Source organism: Leucoraja erinacea, unplaced genomic scaffold (assembly GCF_028641065.1).
Source record: "Leucoraja erinacea ecotype New England unplaced genomic scaffold, Leri_hhj_1 Leri_452S, whole genome shotgun sequence".
Lineage (NCBI taxonomy): Eukaryota > Metazoa > Chordata > Chondrichthyes > Rajiformes > Rajidae > Leucoraja > Leucoraja erinaceus.
Window position 1 is genome coordinate 93,145 of NW_026576353.1, and position 20,194 is coordinate 113,338.

Below are 20,194 nucleotides of genomic sequence, written 5' to 3' on the forward strand. Positions count from 1 at the left end.
GTACAGCTCAATGACAACAGACAATAGGTGCAGGAGAGGGCCATTCGGCCCTTCGAGCCAGCACTGCCATTCAATGTGATCTTCCCCGTTCCTGCATTCTCCCCATATCCCCTGACTCCGCGATTTTTAAGAGCCCTATCTAGCTCTCTCTTGAAAGCATCCAGAGAACCGGCCTCCACCCCCCTCTGAGGCAGAGAATTCCACAAACTCACCACTCTCTGTGAGAAAAAGTGTTTCCTCATCTCCGTTCTAAATGGCTTACCCCTTATTCTTAAACTGTGACCCCTGGATCTGGACTCCCCCAACATCGGGAACATGTTTCCTGCCTCTAGCGTGTCCAAGCACTTAACAATCTTATATGTTTCAATGAGATTTCCTCTCATCCTTCTAAACTCCAGAGTGTACAAGCCCAGCTGCTCCATTTATGACTTTAACACCTGCCTATTTGCACTGATTTCCCAGTGGAGTCAATTATTAACTGGGTAATTATGAAGTTATGGTTCAAAAGGCAACAACCTTGGGATAATTACCTAGATTGCGTTACAATTCCTACAATTTTGAAAGTCTTACCATATTGGTCAGCCACAAATTATTCTTCAGTTTATTTTTCCAAAAATGACCTACGTGGAAGAAATAATAGAAACCGCTGTACATTTAAGTTCAAGAGTTGAATTATCTTCGTATGCTCACATACATGATACACAATTAGCAAGAGAGCTATTACCTCACCATACTCTGTAATATTTCTATACAAAATGTACAACCAGTAATAGACAAAAGGGCAAGCGTACAATTCTTGCATTATGTTACGTTGTCAAAGGTTTGTGGCTTCTGTGGGAAGTCATCTGGTGAAAGGTTATCAATCTCCTCCAGGGTTGGAATGTCATCTTCTGGTTTCAACTCCCCCTCAAACATATGCTGAAGCAAGGCATCAACAGTCTTTTTAAAATGTATCCTGCAGGAGGAAGATTCAAACCTGACATGAGAATTAAGGGACTGATTTAGCCGAGGGGGAACTTTTTATAAAGTGGTGGCTGTAATGAAACCCTTTAAAAATAAATTGAAACTAAGCAATGGAGGGTTATGGTCTGAGCGCAGGTATAAATGGGGACAATGTGAAAGAAGGGTAATGTAGATGCCCTTAGTCAATATCACAAATGACAATGTGAAAGAAGTAAAGATAACACAAGGGCAAATGAGACACTTGCATGGTTTGGACTTTAGTTTAGAGATACAGTGTGGAAACAGGCTCTTCGGCCCACCGAGTCCGTGCCGACCCGCGATACCCGCACACTGACACTACACACCAGGGACAATTTACAATTATACAAAGCCAATTAACCAACAAACCTCTATGTCGTTGGAGAGTGGGAGGAAACCAAAGCACCTGCAGAAAACCCACGCGGTCACAGGGAGAACATAACAGCTGCATACAGACAGCAACTGTGGTCAGGATGGAACCCGGGTCTCCGGAGCTGTGAGGCAGCAACTCTACTGCTGCGCCACCATGCTGCCGTCTTCAATGAGATGATTACATGGAATGTAGGAACTACGCATGTCCTCATAGCTTGTGCAGGCACAGAGTCGTACAGCACAGAGTTGGGCCTTTCTGCCCTACTCATCCACACCCACCACAATGCCACATCTAAGCTAGTCCCAGTTGCCCGTACAGGACCCTATCCCTCAAAACCTTTCATTACACGGGCCGGGCAGAGACACTGAAGAAACTACTTTCAGTAATACTGCAGAGATATGAATTAATAAGTTTATAACAAATAGGTGTAGGAGTAGGCCATTCGGCCCTTCGAGCCTGCACCGCCATTCAATATGATCATGGCTGATCATCCAACTCAGTATCTTGTACCTGCCTTCTCTCCATACCCCCTGATCCCTTTAGCCACAAGGGCCACATCTAACTCCCTCTTAAATATAGCCAATAAACTGGCGTCAACTACCTTCTGCGGCAGAGAATTCCAGAGATTCACCACTCTCTGTGAAAAAAAGGTTTTCCTCATCTCGGTCCTAAAGGATTTCCCCCTTATCCTTAAACTGTGACCCCTCGTTCTGGACTTCCCCAACATCGGGAACAACCTTCCTGCATCTAGCCTGTCCAACCCCTTAAGAATTTTGTAAGTTTCTATAAGATCCCCCCTCAATCTTCTAAATTCTAGCGAGTACAAGCCGAGTCTATCCAGTCTTTCTTCATGTGAAAGTCCTGACATCCCAGGAATCAGTCTGGTGAACCTTCTCTGTACTCCCTCTATAGCAAGAATGTCTTTCCTCAGATTAGGAGACCAAAACTGTACGCAATACTCCAGGCGTGGTCTCACCAAGACCCTGTACAACTGCAGTAGAACCTCCCTGCTCCTATACTCAAATCCTTTTGCTATGATGCTAACATGCCATTCGCCTTCTTCACTGCCTGCTGCACCTGCATGCCTACTTTTACTGACTTGTGTACCATGACACCCAAGTCTCGTTGCATCTCCCCCTTTCCTAATCGGCCACCATTCAGATAAGGGTCTACTTTCCTGTTTTTGCCACCAAAGTGGATAACCTCACATTTATCCACATTATACTGCATCTGCCATGCATTTTCCCACTCACCCAGCCTATCCAAGTCACCTTGCAGCCTCCTAGCATCCTCCTCACAGCTAACACTGACCCCCAGTTTTGTGTCATCCACAAACTTGGAGATGTTGCATTCAATTCCCTCGCCCAAATCATTAATATATATTGTAAATAGCTGTGGTCCCAGCACTGAGCCTTGCGGTACCCCACTAGTCACTGCCTGCCATTGTGCCATTATTGGCCAAGTATTCACATACAAGGAATTTGCCTTGGTGCTCCGCCCGCAAGTAACAACATGACATACAGTGACAGTTAGGAATAACACATTAAACATTAGAAACATAGAAAATAGGTGCAGGAGGAGGCCATTCGGCCCTTCGAGCCAGCACCGCCATTCATGGCTGATCTTCCCCAATCAATAACCCGTGTCTGCCTTCTCCCCATATCCCTTGATTCCACCAGCCCCTAGAGCTCTATCTAACTCTCTCTTAAATCCATCCATTTGGCCTCCACTGCCCTCTGTGGCAGGGAATTCCACAAATTCACAACTCTGGATGAAAAAGTTTTTTCTCACCTCAGTCTTAAATGGCCTCCCCTATTACATTAAACATTAATAATAAAACATTATTGATTAAACATGTGAATTAAATAAAATACCAGAGCAAAAGGAGGCTACAGATTTTTGGCTGTTGAGTAGAGCAACTACTCGTGGATAAAAACTGTTTTTATGTCTGGCTGTGGCAGCTTTGACAGTCCGGAGTTGCCTTCCAGAGGGAAGTGATTCAAAGACTTTGTGGCCAGGGTGAGAGGGGTCAGAGATGATCTTGCCCGCTCGCTTCCTGGCCCTTGCAGTGTACAGTTCGTCAATGGAGGGAAGATTGCAGCCAACAACTTTACTAATACTTACTAAGGTTACTAATACTTACTAATTGATGCTATTCTGAATCGGAGTCTGGATTTCAAATTGGAGTCGTCAGTGTTGCCAAGGTCATTTTCACTCGTTTCCATAACTTCAACTAGGCTTCCAACGGGATGGTCCCTAAATTAATTGTGCATTAAAAAATGGCAGCTGACAGAACAGTACAGTGCAGGAACAGGCCCTTCGGCCCACAATGTGTGTGCTGAACAGGATAAACTAATCTCTCCATAGCCCTCCATTCCCTGCATATACACATGCCTGTTCAAGAGGGAACATTTCTGCCTCCACCACCACCACCCCTGGCAGCACATTCCAGCCACTAGCCTCCCTTTGTATTTTAAATTAATTATAGACAATAGGTGCAGGAGTAGGCCATTCAGCCCTTCGAGTCAGCACCGCCATTCAATGGGATCGTGGCTGATCATCCCCAATCAGTACCCCGTTCCTGCCTTCTCCCCATATCCCCTGACTCTGCTATCTTTAAGAGCCCTATCTAGCTCTAGCTCTCTCTTGAAAGCATCCAGTGAACCGGCCTCCACCGCCCTCTGAGGCAGAGAATTCCACAGACTCACAACTCTGTGAAGAAGTGTTTCCTCATTTCCGTTCTAAATGGCTTACCCCTTAAACTGTGGCCCCTGGTTCTGGACTCCTGCATTCTGGACTCCTGCATGTTCCAACATTGGGAACATGTTGTTTAAGAAGGAACTGCAGATGCTGGAGAATCGAAGGTTACACAAAAAAGCTGGAGAAACTCAGCGGGTGCAGCAGCATCAGCATCTTTCCTTTGCTCCATAGATGCTGCTGCACCCGCTGAGTTTCTCCAGCTTTTTTGTGTAACCTTGGGAACATGTTACCTGCCTCTAGCGTGTCCGAACCCTTAATAATCTTATGTTCCAAATCAACCCGCACATCTATCTCCTTTAAACTTTGCCCCTCGTGTTATAAACCTGACAAATGAGAAACTTTCACATATGCGCCCAACATTCGTCACGGAATCATACAACATAGACACAGATTCTCCAGGCCAACTCGTCAATGCCAACCAAGATGCACTAGTCCCACCTGCCCATGTTTGGCCCCTATCTCCTTAAACCTTTCCTATCCTACCCATGTATCTGACCAAGTGTCTTTTAAATGCTGCTATAGTACCTACTTCAACTACCTCCTCTGGCAGCTCGTTCCATACATCCACCACCCTGTGAGTAGAAAAACCTGCCCCTCAGGTTCCCATTAATCCTGGCCCTCCTCAACTTAAATCTAAAGGGCCTGTCCCACTTGAGCGACATTTTCCGCGACAGCCTGAAAAGAGGTTGTCGGGGCGTGACGCATGCAGTGCCTCTCCGTCGCCCCTGGATTTTGGAATGTTCAAAAGCTTCAGGCGGCATCTGGGTGTCTCATCGTGTCGTGCGCCCTGTCACACGCTGGCGTGCGCTGGCCTGCGGGCGACGCCCGGTGATGCGGGTATATAAAGCATTTAATGAGGAACTGCAGATGCTGGAAAAGGTAGACAAAAATGCTGGAGAAACTCAGCGGGTGCAGCAGCATCTATGGAGCGAAGGAAATAGGCAACGTTTCAGGTCGAAACCCGTCTTCAGACTGATGTAGGGTGGGGGGGGGGGGGGGGGGGTAGATGAAAGGAGAAAGGAAGAGGAGGAGGCTGAGGGAGAGCTGAGAAAGGGAGGAGACAGCAAGGACTACCGGAAATTGGAGAAGTCAATGTTCATGCCGCTGGGGTGCAGACTGCCCAAGCAGAATATGAGGTGTTGCTCCTCCAATTTACGGTGGGACTCACTCTGGCCATGGAGGAGGCCCAGGACAGAAAGGTCGGATTGGGAATGGGAGGGGGAGTTGAAGTGCTGAGCCACCGGGAGATCAGGATGGTTATTGCGAACCGAGCGGAGGTGTTGGGCGAAGCGATCACCAAGCCTGCGCTTGGTCTCACCGATGTAGAGCAGCTGGCATCTAGAGCAGCGGATGCAATAGATGAAGTTGGAGGAGGTGCAGGTGAACCTCTGTCGCACCTGGAACGACTAACGTATATTAAGCGCCAACTTATCCACTAAAAATTTATTTGTCCTTAGATTCATTGTTGATAAGTTAATTTCCAATGTGATTATTATACTTTGGTGTAACCTTCTCGTGAAGGCGGGTGACGCAGAGTGTCGTAGCTTGACGTGACGGTGACGCGGACTGTCGTACAACTTGACGGTTTTTAGGGTGTCAGTCGCTGACGTTCGCAGTCACCGAAAACAATCGCCAAGTGGGACTGGCCCTAATATCCTCTGGTTCTCAATTCCCCATACTCTGGGCAAGAGACTGTGTGATCTACAGTATTCCCCTCATGAATTCATACACCTCTATGTAAGTCCGCCCCCCCCTATCCTCCAGCGCATCGATCCCTCTCGTAGGTCCTCGTTACTTACACACTATCTCCCATTCCAAGCTCTTGAATCTTCTTCTCGATAGCGGTCTCCATGGCGCTCCTGGCCAGCGAGTGTTCCACAAAAGAAAGCCTCCAGAACAAACGCGATGAAGATACTGTCAGAGATGGGGCGGAAATAGAGAGTCAGACGTGTGCCCGTCAGATAATGATCTCGGAGCAATTCAAACAAAGGCAGCAGACGCCGACTTACTTGATGAGTATAATCACCACCACTATGTGAAACACAACAAAGAAAATCCTTGCCGTCAAATGGGTCACCATCACAAACCCAGTCGCCAGAAGTGGTGTCGTTAAGGAGTCTCAGATTACACAGTGGTTTTTAAAAAGACAATTGATAGAATGTTTATGATACTGTCAGGAATACCACACTCCCTTTACACTCATTATGCAGCCAAATAGTGCATTCAGAAAGTATTCAGACCGTTATAGCCTTATTCTAAAATGGATTCAATTCCTTTTCTTTAAATCTTCAATCGACACACAATACCCCATAATAAAAAAGCAAAAACAGGTGTTTAGAAATGTTTGCAAAGTAATTAAAAAGAAATAACAGAAATATCACATTTACATAAGTGTTTAGACCCTATACTCAGTACTTTGTTGAGGCACCTTTGGCAGCGATTACAGCCTCAAGTCTTCTTGGGTATGACACTATAAGCTTGGCACACCTGTATTTGGGTAATTCCTCCCATTCTTCTCTGCAGATCCTCTCGAGCTCTGTCAGGTTGGATGGGGAGCGTCGATGCACAGCTATTTTCAGGTCCCTCCAGAGGTGTTCGATCGTGTCATGATAGGGGGGGGACATCATTAAAATTTACCGAACAGTGAAAGGATTGGATAGGGTGGATGTGGAGAGGATGTTTCCACTAGTGGGAGAGTCTTAGCCTCAGAATTAAAGGACGTTCCTTTAAGAAGAAGATGAGGAGGAATTTCTTTAGTCAGAGCGTGGTGAATCTACGAAATTCTTTACCACAGGAGGGTGTGGAGGCCAAGTAAGTGGATATTTTTACAGCAGATATAGATAGATTCTTGATTAGTGTGAGTGTCGGCGGGTTATGGGGAGAAAGCAGGAGAATGGGGTTTGCAGGGAGAGATAGATCAGCCATGATTGAATGGGGGAGTAGACTTTCTGCTCCTATCACTTACGAACTTAAGACCCCTCAGCCTCCTGCACTCCAACACAGCACGAGTTACTGTGGATCACAACACCAATACACAAGGACATTACCACTGGACAATGGACAAAGGATATCATGCCATTGATTCACCACTGTCAATTCGATCAGTAGGACAATGGCCGAGGGAAGGTTGTTGAAGTTATTCCTGCAGTATCTCATAGCGGCAAACTGGGACCCCTTGAGTGCCGGGTTCCCACAATACGCTGCTGCAGGGTTGCTGGAGTTCACCCCATAGAAATGGATCCTTCCTTTAAACGCTTCCATTCCCACTACTGCAAATATGTAGTATACAACCTCCAAAAATAAAGCATTTATCATCATCATCATCATCAGCATCATCAATAATATCATCAGCATCATCAATAATATCATCAGCATCATCATATCATCATCAATAATAGCATCAGCATCATCAATAATATCATCATCATCATCAATAATATCATCAGCATCATCAATAATATCATCATCAATAATATCATCATCAATAATATCATCATCATCAATAATATCATCAGCATCCTCAATAATATCATCAGCATCATCAATAATAGCATCATCATCATCATCAATAATATCATCAGCATCATCAATAATATCATCATCATCATCATCAATATCATCATCAATAGACAATAGGTGCAGGAGGAGGCCATTCGGCCCTTCGAGCCAGCACCGCCATTCAATGTGATCATGGCTGATCATCCCCAATCAGTACCCCGTTCCTGCCTTCTCCCCATATCCCCTGACTCCGCTATCTTTAAGAGAGCCCTATCGAGCTCTCTCTTGAAAGTATCCAGAGAACCGGCCTCCACCGCCCTCCGAGGCAGAGAATTCCACAGACTCACAACTCTCTGTGAGAAAAAGCGTTTCCTCGTCTCCGTTCTAAATGGCTTACCCCTTATTCTTAAACTGTGGCCCCTGGTTCTGGACTCCCCCAACATCGGGAACACGTTTCCTGCCTCTAGCGTGTCCAAACCCTTAATACTCTTATATGTTTCAATGAGATCTCCTCTCATCCTTCTAAACTCCAGAGTGTACAAGCCCAGCCGCTCCATTCTCTCAGCATATGACAGTCCCTCCATCCCAGGAATTAACCTTGTAAACCTACGCTGCATTCCCTCAATAGCAACAATGTCATCATTAATATCATCATCAATAATATCTTCATCTTCATCGTTGAAAACATCAACGGGCACAGTGCCTTACAATGCTACGTATGATAGTGATCGCTACTGCTGAAGTGTGGATGGCTGTTGCCACGCTAGGAGCTCATCCGCCCTTTGACAGGTCTTGTTTTTGATCCTGCTGGGGGTCCACAGCCCCCTCCTCACCTGGCAAACCATGTGGGGGAGACGGGTTAGTCGCAGCCTATCCCACCATGGAGCAGGGTAGCACGGGGTTACATGGGACCCGCGGCTGGGGGGGAACTCCCCCTGACCTGACTTGCATTAAAATATGTAGCAATTGAAAACTTTGGAGGGACCCGGCGTGGAGGAGATGCCGAGAACAAGGTCTAATGGTCTCAGTAATAACGATACAATAGAACTTTCTTTATGCCAGGTGAGAAATTGATCTGCCCACAGTCATAAAAACACAACACACATGAAACATGAAAAGTGACGAGTGGAAAGGTTGGCACTTTGTGCAAAGATTTGGGAAGGGGGGGAGAGATGGAGGGGAGTCAGTCTCAGTCTACCCCATGACAGAAGGGGGGAGGAGTTGTACAGTTTGATAGCCGCAGGGAAGAAGGATCTCCTGTGGCGTTCTGTGGTGGGACCAGTCTGTTGCTGAAGGTGCTCCTCAGGTTGACCAGTGTGTCACGGAGGGGGTGAGCTGTATTGTCCAGGATGCTCCGCAGTTTGAGGAGCATCCTCCCCTCCAAGACCAACCTCCCGTGAATCCAACTCCAACCCCAGCCCCAGGACAGAGCCAGCCTTCCTGATAAGTTTGTTATTCGCAATGAGTACTTTGTACGTTTGCCGGGACCACAAACATATCAACTCGTTGTGTTCCTCGTGTAATGTACGCAACAGCAAAGGATTTCACTGCATCTAGGTACATGTGACAATGATATAGAAACATAGAAACATAGACAATATGTGCAGGAGTAGGCCATTCGGCCCTTCGAGCCTGCACAGCCATAAATGGCTGATCATCCAACTCAGTATCCCGTTCCTGCCTTCTCTCCATACCCCCTGATCCCTTTAGCCACAAGGGCCACATCTAACTCCCTCTTAAATATAGCCAATGAACTGGCCTCAACTCCTTCGCTCCATAGATGCTGCTGCACCCGCTGAGTTTCTCCAGCTGTTTTGTGGCCTCAACTACCTTCTGTGGCAGAGAATTCCACAGATTCACCACTCTCTGCGTGAAAAATGTTTTTCTCATCTCGGTCCTAAAAGACTTCCCTCTTATCCTTAAACTGTGACACCTTGTCGTGGACTTCCCCAACCTCGGGAACAATCTTCCTGCATCTAGCCTGTCCAACCCCTTAAGAATTTTGTAAGATTCTATAAGATCCCCCCTCAATCGTCTAAATTCTAGCGACTGCAAGCCGAGTCTATCCAGTCTTTCTTCACATGAAAGTCCTGCCATATGCCTATGACGTATCTGAACCATTGAACCAAAGAGACATCGGTACTTACCACGAGTAGCCCAGCGTAGGTTAGCATTGTGGGTATTAGATTCACCAGAGTATTGAGCAGGACCCTGAACCTGCAGAAGAAACAGCATCGCAGACACTTGTTAAACAATGACAATCTTTCATAGAGTCAAGCAGCACGGAAAATTGTCCCTTCAGCCCAACTTGTCCACTCAACAACATGCCTCATCTGAGCTGGTCACATTTGCCCGTGTTAAACTTTTCCTATCCATGTACCTTTCCAAGTGTCTTTGAAATATTGTTATAGTCCCAGCCTCAACTACAGGGAGAGCAGCGATGGTGTACCAGGTTAATTCACTGGATGGCAGGATTGTCACATGCTGAGAGAATGGAGCAGCTGGGCTTGTACACGCTGGAGTTTAGAAGGACGAGAGGATATCTCATTGAAACATATAAGATTATTAAGGGTTTGGACACGCTAGAGGCAGGAAACATGTTCCCTATGTTGGGGTAGTCCAGAACCAGGGGTCACACAGTTTAAGAATAAGGAGTAAGCCATTTAGAACGGAGACGAGGAAACACTTTTTTTCACACAGAGAGTTGTGAGTCTGTGGAATTCTCTGCCTCAGAGGGTGGTGGAGGCCGGTTCTCTGGATACTTTCAAGAGAGAGCTAGATAGGGCTCTTAAAGATAGCGGAGTCAGGGGATATGGGGAGAAGGCAGGAACGGGGGACTGATTGCGGATGATCAGCCATGATCACATTGAACGGAGGTGCTGGCTCGAAGGGCCGAATGGCCTACTCCTGCACTTATTGTCTAGTTTTAGAATCCTCTATCCAGCTAAAACAGACAGCTGTGGAGGCCACAAGTCAGTGGATATCTTTAAGGCAGAGGGATAGATTCTTGATTAATGCGGGTGTCAGAGGCTATGAGGAGAAGGCGAATGGGGTTAGGAGGGAGAGATAGATCAGCCATGATTGAATGGCGGAGTAGATGATGGGCCAAATGGCCTCATTCTGCTCCTATCACTTGTGAATTTATGTTCACACAAAAAAGCTGGAGAAACTCAGCGGGTGCAGCAGCATCTATGGAGCGAAGGAAATAGGCAACGTTACGGGCCGAAACCCTTCTTCAGACTGATCGGGGACGGGGGTGGGCGGGGACAAGAAAGGGAAAAGGAGGAGGAGCCCGAAGGCTGGGGGGTGGGGGGAGACAGCAGGGGGACTGAGGAAGGGGAGGAGACAGCAAGACAGCAAGGACAGTTGGAGGGCAGGAGGGATCACAGATGGGGGACAGTTAGAGAGGAGGTTGTGAAACTGTCTCCGGAGAGAAGAGGAGAACTTCTTCAAGGTAGGCATATCTTGAAGAGATAACGCAGTGGAGTATACACAGTGTTTAAGAGGGAACTGCAGATGCTGGAGAATCGAAGGTTTCACAAAAAAGCTGGAGAAACTCAGCGGGTGCAGCAGCATCTATGGAGCGAAGGAAATAGGAAATAGGCCTTCCTCAGCCCCCCTGCTGTCTCCTCCCATCCCCCAGCCTTGCGGTCTCCTCCTCCTTTTCCCTTTCTTGTCCCCACCCACCCCCGCCCCCGATCAGTCTGAAGAAGGGTTTCGGCCCGAAACGTTGCCTATTTCCTTCGCTCCATAGATGCTGCTGCACCCGCTGAGTTTCTCCAGCTTTTTGTGTAACCTTCGATTCTCCAGCATCTGCAGTTCCCTCTTAAACACTTGTGAATTTATGTTCACTTTACCTGTGGAAGCTGTCAATGATCCGGATCAGCCGGAGAACCCGCAGGATGAACACGATGTCCAGGATCTGCTGACTGCTGTAGCCGCCCGCTGAATCAGCACAAAACACACTAGCAATTCTTAAACATTCACACAGTTGAAACACAGCTTACAATGTAAACAGTCTGGTACATGGATGGGTCAAAATGGGGAACTGCAGATGCAGGTTTACCAAGGAAAGATACAGAGTGCTGGAGTAACTCAGTGGGTCAGGCAGCATCTGTGGAGCACATGGATAGGTGACGTTTCACAGAGTGCTGGAGTAACTCAGCGGGTCAGGCAGCATCTGTGGAGAACATGGATAGGTGACGTTTCACAGAGTGCTGGAGTAACTCAGCGGGTCAGGCAGCATCTGTGGAGAACATGGATAGGTGACGTTTCACAGAGTGCTGGAGTAACTCAGCGGGTCAGGCAGCATCTATGGAGCTAAGGAAATAGGCAACGTTTCGGGCCGAAACCCGTAAGGGTTTCGGCCCGAAACGTTGCCTATTTCCAGAAGGATTTCGGCCCGAAAAGTTGCCTATTTCCTTACCTCCATAGATGCTGCTGCACCATAACTCAGCGGGTCAGGCAGCATCTGTGGAGAACATGGATAGGTGACGTTGCACAGAGTGCTGGAGTAACTCAGCGGGTCAGGCAGCATCTGTGGGGAACATGGATAGGTGACGTTTCACACGGAGTGCTGGAGTAACTCAGCGGGTCAGGCAGCATCTGTGGTGAACATGGATAGGTGACGTTTTGGGTTGGGACACTTCTTTTTTTTTTTTTAAAGAGCTGGATGCTCTTAAGATGCATGGCAGATGCAGTTTAATGTGGATAAATGTGAGGTTATCCACTTTGGTAGCAAAAACAGGAAGGCAGATTACTATCTAAATGGTGTCAAGTTGGGAAAAGGGGAAGTACAACAGGATCTGGGGGTCCTTGTACATCAGCCTATGAAAGTAAACATGCAGGTACAGGAGGCAGTGAAGAAAGCGAATGGCATGTTGGCCTTTATAACAAGAGGAATCGAATATAGGAGCAAAAAGGTCCTTCTGCAGTTGTACAGAGCCCTAGTGAGACCACACCTGGAGTATTGTGTGCAGTTTTGGTCCCCTAATCTAAGAAAGGACATTCTTGCTATTGAGGGAGTGCAGCGTTGGTTTACAAGGTTAATTCCCGGGATGGCGGGACTGTCATATGCTGAGAGAATGGAGCGGCTGGGCTTGTATACTCTGGAGTTTAGAAGGATGAGAGGGGTTCTCATTGAAACATATAAGATTGTTAAGGGTTTGGACACGCTAGAGGCAGGAAACATGTTCCTGATGTTGGGGGAGTCCAGAACAAGGGGCCACAGTTTAAGAATAAGGAATAAGCCATTTAGAACGGAGACGAGGAAACACTTTTTCTCACAGAGAGTGGTGAGTCTGTGGAATTCTCTGCCTCAGAGGGTGGTGGACGCAGGTTCTCTGGATACTTTCAAGAGAGAGCTAGATAGGGCTCTTAAAGATAGCGGAGTCAGAGGATATGGGGAGAAGGCAGGAACGGGGTACTGATTGTGGATGATCAGCCATGATCACATTGAATGGCGGTGCTGGCTCGAAGGGCCGAATGGCCTCCTCCTGCACCTATTGCCTATTGTCTATTGGATGTCAGGAGGTCCTGCAATTCGTTGAGGTGGTGAAGGATCTGGACATGAAACAGATAGCTAAGCACATAGATAGGAAATGTTGAAGGGATATGTGTCAAATACAAGCAAACGGGACAAGAGTAGAACAGTTGGCTAGTACAGATGTGTTGGGCCGAAGGGCCAGTTTCAGCCCGGGGGCCATAGGTTGCCGGCCACTGGTATAGAGTCATGTAAAACTACATGCCCTTCAGCCCACCTTGCCCAAGTTGGCATACTGGGCTTGTCCCATTTGGCCCATTGCCCTCTAAACCCTTACTATCTATACATCTCCACATGTCTTTCGACAAGGCATAACTGGGACAGTTAAGCAGACTAGGTATTTACTCCTTGGAGCACAGAATGCTGAAGGGTGATCTTATAGACCAAGGGTTCCCAACCTGTGGGCATATTTCACCTACCCAGGGGGTACATTTGTTGATTGTGGATTTGTACATTTTTGTTCTCATTGACTGACTGTGTTTGGTTCTAGTATACCGGTATCTGTTCATCATTAGCAGCTCATAAATAAGTGACAGAACATTGTTGTGTGCTATTAAAGTTGTCAGGGGTAAGCGGGATGAAAAATGTTGGGAGCCCCTGATATAGAGAGGTGTGGTATCAGCCTGTCCCACTTAGGCAACTCTTTAGGCGACTGCAGGAGACTATGCAGGCGCCACATGTTCGCGGGTGGTTGCCGGGGAATCACCTTCATGGTGACGAGGAGTTCCCGCATTGTGGGAACTAGTCGCGGCCTCATGGACTGGACAAGCTAGATGCAGGAAAAATGTTCCCGATGTTGGGCGAGTCCAGAACCAGGGGCCACAGTCTTAGAATAAAGGGGAGGCCATTTAAGACTGAGGTGAGAACAAACTTTTTTTCACCCAGAGAGTTGTGAGTTTGTGGAATTCCCTGCCACAGAGGGCAGTGGAGGCCAAGTCACTGGATGGATTTAAGAGAGAGTTAGATAGAGCTCTAGGGGCTGGTGGAGTCAAGGGATATGGGGAGAAGGCAGGCACGGGTTATTGATTGGGGATGATCAGCCATGATCACAATGAATGGCGGTGCTGGCTCAAAGGGCCGAATGGCCTCCTCCTGCACCTGTTGTCTATTGTCTATTGAGAGTGGGGAGAGGCAGGGGTCAGGGAAGAGGGGGGGTAATAAAGAGGGGGGTGGGGGGGGGAGGTCTACTTACATGATTTGAGTGCAGTGTTGGCAATAGTCCCCAGCAAGGCAGCAACAATAATGATGGTGTCAAACCTGGAACAGTCAAAAAACTTCACTCATCGTTTTACATCCAGAAAAATAATTGGGAAATGTTTTAGAAATCAAGGCAAATTACCAATTCCAAAATTGAAACTTGGCGAAGAAGGCCCTGGGTTCGTGAGTGTAGAGTTTTAGCAGGATCTCGACGAGGTAGAGTGTCAGGAATGCCCACTCCGCCTTGGTGATTAAAGGGTTCATCTCGTCCCCACCAATGAAGATTGCGTTGATGACGATGATAAGATCATAGGTGTAACGGAATGCCCTGCAGGAGAGAGAACGCAAACAGGACACATACAACAGCCTCATAGATCATGGATGGTGTACAACACAACACAGAACAGCACAGAAGATAGACACAGAGTGCTGGAGTAACTCAGCGGGTCAGGCAGCATCTGCGGAGAACATGGATAGGTGACGTTTCACAGAGTGCTGGAGTAACTCAGCGGGTCAGGCAGCATCTGTGGAGAACATGGATAGGTGACGTTTCACAGAGTGCTGGAGTAACTCAGCGGGTCAGGCAGCATCTGTGGAGAACATGGATAGGTGACGTTTCACAGAGTGCTGGAGTAACTCAGCAGGTCAGGCAGCATCTATGGAGCTAAGGAAATAGGCAACGTTTCGGGCCGAAACCCATAAGGGTTTCGGCCCGAAACGTTGCCTATTTCCAGAAGGATTTCGGCCCAAAAAGTTGCCTATTTCCTTAGCTCCATAGATGCTGCTGCACCATAACTCAGCGGGTCAGGCAGCATCTGTGGAGAACATGGATAGGTGACGTTTCACAGAGTGCTGGAGTAACTCAGCGGGTCAGGCAGCATCTGTGGAGAACATGGATAGGTGACGTTTCACAGAGTGCTGGAGTAACTCAGCGGGTCAGGCAGCATCTGTGGAGAACATGGATAGGTGACGTTTCACAGAGTGCTGGAGTAACTCAGCGGGTCAGGCAGCATCTGTGGAGAACATGGATAGGTGACGTTTCACAGAGTGCTGGAGTAACTCAGCAGGTCAGGCAGCATCTATGGAGCTAAGGAAATAGGCAACGTTTCGGGCCGAAACCCATAAGGGTTTCGGCCCGAAACGTTGCCTATTTCCAGAAGGATTTCGGCCCAAAAAGTTGCCTATTTCCTTAGCTCCATAGATGCTGCTGCACCATAACTCAGCGGGTCAGGCAGCATCTGTGGAGAAAATGGATAGGTGACGTTTCACAGAGTGCTGGAGTAACTCAGCGGGTCAGGCAGCATCTGTGGAGAACATGGATAGGTGACGTTTCACAGAGTGCTGGAGTAACTCAGCGGGTCAGGCAGCATCTGTGGAGAACATGGATAGGTGACGTTTCACAGAGTGCTGGAGTAACTCAGCGGGTCAGGCAGTATCTCTGTTGAGAAGGAACAGGTGATGTTCCAAGTCTGAAGAAGGGTCTCGACCCGAAACGTCACCTATTCCTTTTCTCCAGAGTCGCTTGCATGTCCCGCTGAATTACTCCAGCTTTTTGTGTCCATCTTGACCCCATATCTTATCTGTCTGCACATGATCTGTATCCTTTCATTCCCTGCATATCAACGTGTCGCTCCATATTCACTTGAACGCCACTATCATATCTGCCTCCACCACCCCAGGCAGCGCGTTCCAGGCACCCACCTGTGGAAATAACGTGCCCCCCACATCTCATAGAACATCGACCAGCAAAGGAACGGTCCTTCGGCCCACAATGTATACGCCGAACATGATGCCAATTTAAAATCATATTTCGCTTGGGTAGTTTACACCCCAGCGGTATAAACATTGACTTCTCCAATTTCAGGTAGTCCCTGCTTTCTCCCTCCTTCCCCTCCCCTTCCCCCACAGCCCACTGTCTCCGCCTCTTCCTTTCTTCCCCCTCCACTACATCAGTCTGAAGAAGGGTCTCGACCCGAAACATCACCTATTCCTTCGCTCCATAGATGCTGCCTCACCCGCTGAGTTACTCCAGCATTTTTGTCCACCTCCAATTTAAAATCGATCACATGATCTATAACCTCTATCCCTTCCACTTCAAATGTCTATCTGAATCCTTCTTAAACACCGCCCCTGGCAGCGCGTTCCAGGCACCCACCACCCTCTGTGTAAAACAAAAACTTCCCATGTACACCTCCTTAATACTTTGTCCCTCTCACCTTCAAGGGCGTGTCCCACATGGCGATTTTTTCGGCGACTGCCGGCGTCATTGACTGACATATCAAGTCACCGAAACATTCACGGCGTGATGATGTATCGGCGCGCGGTGTTTTTTCAAGTGTCGTGACATTTTTTTTGTCGCCGCTGGATTTTGAAATGTTCAAAATCTTTTGGCGACCCTGTTATGATGCCGGCAGTCGCCAAAAAAAATCGCCCTTCAAGACATCCCCTCTTGTACGTAATCTTCCACGCTGGGGGGGGGGGGGGGGGGGGGGGAGATTCTGACTGCCGATTCTATCTACAGTGGCTTGCAAAAGTTTTTCATACCCCTTGAACTTTTCCACATTTTGTCACGTTACAACCACAAACGTAAATGTATTTTATTGGGATTTTATGTGATAGACCAACACAAAGTGGCGCATAATTGTGAAGTGGAAGGAAAATGATACATGGTTTTCACATTTTTTTACAAATAAAAAACTGAAAAGTGTGGCGTGCAAAAGTATTCAGCCCCCTTTACTCTGATACCCCTAAATAAAATCCAGTGCAACCAATTGCCTTCAGAAGTCACCTAATTAGTAAATAGAGTCCACTTGTGTGTAATCTAATCTCAGTATAAATACAGCTGTTCTGTGAAGGCCTCAGAGGTTTGTTAGACAACATTAGTGAACAAACAGCATCATGAAGCCCAAGGAACACACCAGACAGGTCAGGGATAAAGTTGTGGAGAAGTTTAAAGCAGGGTTAGGTTATAAAAAAAAATCCCAAGCTTTGAACATCTCACGGAGCACTGTTCAATCCATCATCCGAAAATGGAAAGAGTATGGCACAACTGCAAACCTACCAAGACATGGCCGTCCACCTAAACTGACAGGCCGGGCAAGGAGAGCATTGATCAGAGAAGCAGCCAAGAGGCCCATGGTAACTCTGGAGGAGCTGCAGAGATCCACAGCTCAGGTGGGAGAATCTGTCCACAGGACAACTATTAGTCGTGCAGTCCACAAATCGGGCCTTTATGGAAGAGTGGCAAGAAGAAAGCCATTGTTGAAAAAAAGCCATAAGAAGTCCCGTCTGCAGTTTGCCACAAGCCATGTGGGGGACACAGCAAACATGTGGAGGAAGGTGCTCTGGTCAGATGAGACCAAAATTGAAGTTTTTGGCCTTATGCAAAACGCTATGTGTGGCGGAAAACTAACACTGCACATCACACTGAACACACCATCCCCACTGTGAAACATGGTGGTGGCAGCATCATGCTGTGGGGATGCTTTTCTTCAGCAGGGACAGGGAAGCTGGTCAGAGTTGATGGGAAGATGGATGGAGCCAAATACAGGGCAATCTTGGAAGAAAACCTGTTAGAGTCTGCAAAAGACTTGAGACTGGGGCGGAGGTTCACCTTCCAGCAGGACAACGACCCTAAACATACAGCCAGAGCTACAATGGAATGGTTTAGATCAAAGCATATTCATGTGTTAGAATGGCCCAGTCAAAGCCCAGACCTAAATCCAATTGAGAATCTCTGGCAAGACTTGAAAATTGCTGTTCACAGACGCTCTCCATCCAATCTGACTGAGCTTGAGCTATTTTGCAAAGAAGAATGGGCAAAAATGTTAGTCTCTAGATGTGCAAAGCTGGTAGAGACATACCCCAAAAGACTTGCAGCTGTAATTGCAGCGAAAGGTGGTTCTACAAAGTATTGACTCAGGGGGGCTGAATACTTTTGCACGCCACACTTTTCAGTTTTTTATTTGTAAAAATATTTGAAAACCATGTATCATTTTCCTTCCACTTCACAATTATGCGCCACTTTGTGTTGGTCTATCACATAAAATCCCAATAAAATACATTTACGTTTGTGGTTGTAACGTGACAAAATGTGGAAATGTTCAAGGGGTATGAATACTGTTGCAAGCCACTGTATATCTCACAATTTTATACATTTCTATCAGGTCTCCCTGCAACTGCCAGCGTTCTGGAGAAAAGCCAAGCCTCTCCAACCTCTCCCTGTAACATATCCCCAAATCCCAGCATCATTACAACTCAACGCTCAAAACTGGGATGGTTGATCATAGAGTGATTCAGTGTGGAAACAGGCCCTTCAGCCCAACTTGCCCACACCGCCCAACATGTCCCAGCTACACTAGTCACACCTGCCTGTTTTTGGTCCATATCTCTCCAAACTTGTCCTATCCATGTACCTGTCTAAAAATGTTATAAACGTTGGGATAGTCCCAGCCTCAACTACCTCCTCTGGCAGCTTGTTCCATACACCCACTGTGGAAAAAGTTGCCCCTCAAGTTCCCATTAAATCTTTCCTCCTTAATCCTCTGGTCTGTGCATCTGGCCGATCTATTCCTCTCATGATTTTGTACACCTCTGTAAGATGGCTACTCATCCTCCTGCAGAGAGCCAAATGTTTAAACACTCAGTGTTGTATTTAGCATCATAAAATAAATAGTTCCAAAGTCCATAAGTGCTAGGAGCAGAATTAGGCCATTCGGCCCATCAAGTCTACTCTGTCATTCAATCATGGCTGATCTATCTATCCCTCTCAACCCCATTCTCCTGCCTTCTCCCCATAACCCCTGACCCTCAACCATAACCCCTGACACCCATAACCCATGACCCTCAGTCATAACCCCTTGACACCCGATCCAATCAACCATAACACCTGATAGACATAAAATGCTGGAGCAACTCAGCGGGACAGGCAGCATCTCTGGAGAGAAGGGACGGGTGATCTTAAGAAGGGTCTCGACCCGAAACGTCACCCATTCCTTCTCTCCAGAGATGCTGCCTGTCCCGCTGAGTTACTCCAGCATTTTGTGTGTATCTTCGGTTTAAACCTGCACCTGCAGTTACTTCTGACACATCTAACCCCTGACGCCCGTACTAATAATCAGTCCACTGTTCTCCAAGATATGATGTCAAAAACAACCTTCATTACTGCACAGTGTTACCATTCCATTGGAGAAGGTATATATTGAACTGGGTCTGGTAGGCAGGTACCTGTGGGCGACCATTCTACGGATGAGCTTGCTGACGGTGGATGTGTACACGCGAGGCATGCACTTCTCCAGCGGATGAACCCTGTCCTTCATCTGAACTATCTGTATGTTGAGAAGATCCGCCAAGCCGATGAACGATTCTCTACCTGTTTAAAAACACACAGTCACAGAGTTAAAGCCCCTGTCCCACTGTACGAGTTCATTCCTAGAGCTCTCCCCCCGAGTTTGCCCTGATTCGAACTCGGAGATTTACGGTAATGGCCACTCGTCGGTACTCGGGGCTCTCGTCGACATTTTTCAACATGTTGAAAAATCTCCACGACTCTTCCCGAGCTTACCGCGTTTCCCGAGTACCTGCCGTTAGCGTTACGAGCCACTAAGAGATGTCCCCGAGCTCCGACGTACCCGCTACGTACATTCTCCGTGCTTACCACGAGTTTGAATTTTTTTAAACTCGGGAGAGCTCTTGGATGAACTCGTACTGTGGGACAGGGCTCACATACTATGTCAGGGCTTCTGGGGAGATACAGGCTCAATTGTGATCATGTATTGTCTGACTGGTTTGCACGCAACAAAAGCTTTCCTCACAAGCCTAATTTGAGGAAAGACATTCTTGCT

The 20,194-nt window shown here is 47.4% G+C and overlaps 1 pseudogene; it reads right to left on the minus strand.

Moving 5' to 3' along the window:
• Nucleotides 1-574: 574 nt before the first annotated feature.
• On the minus strand, nucleotides 575-19,722 carry LOC129693870 (two pore calcium channel protein 1-like; annotated as a pseudogene).
• Between the last annotated feature and the right edge of the window lie 472 nt (nucleotides 19,723-20,194).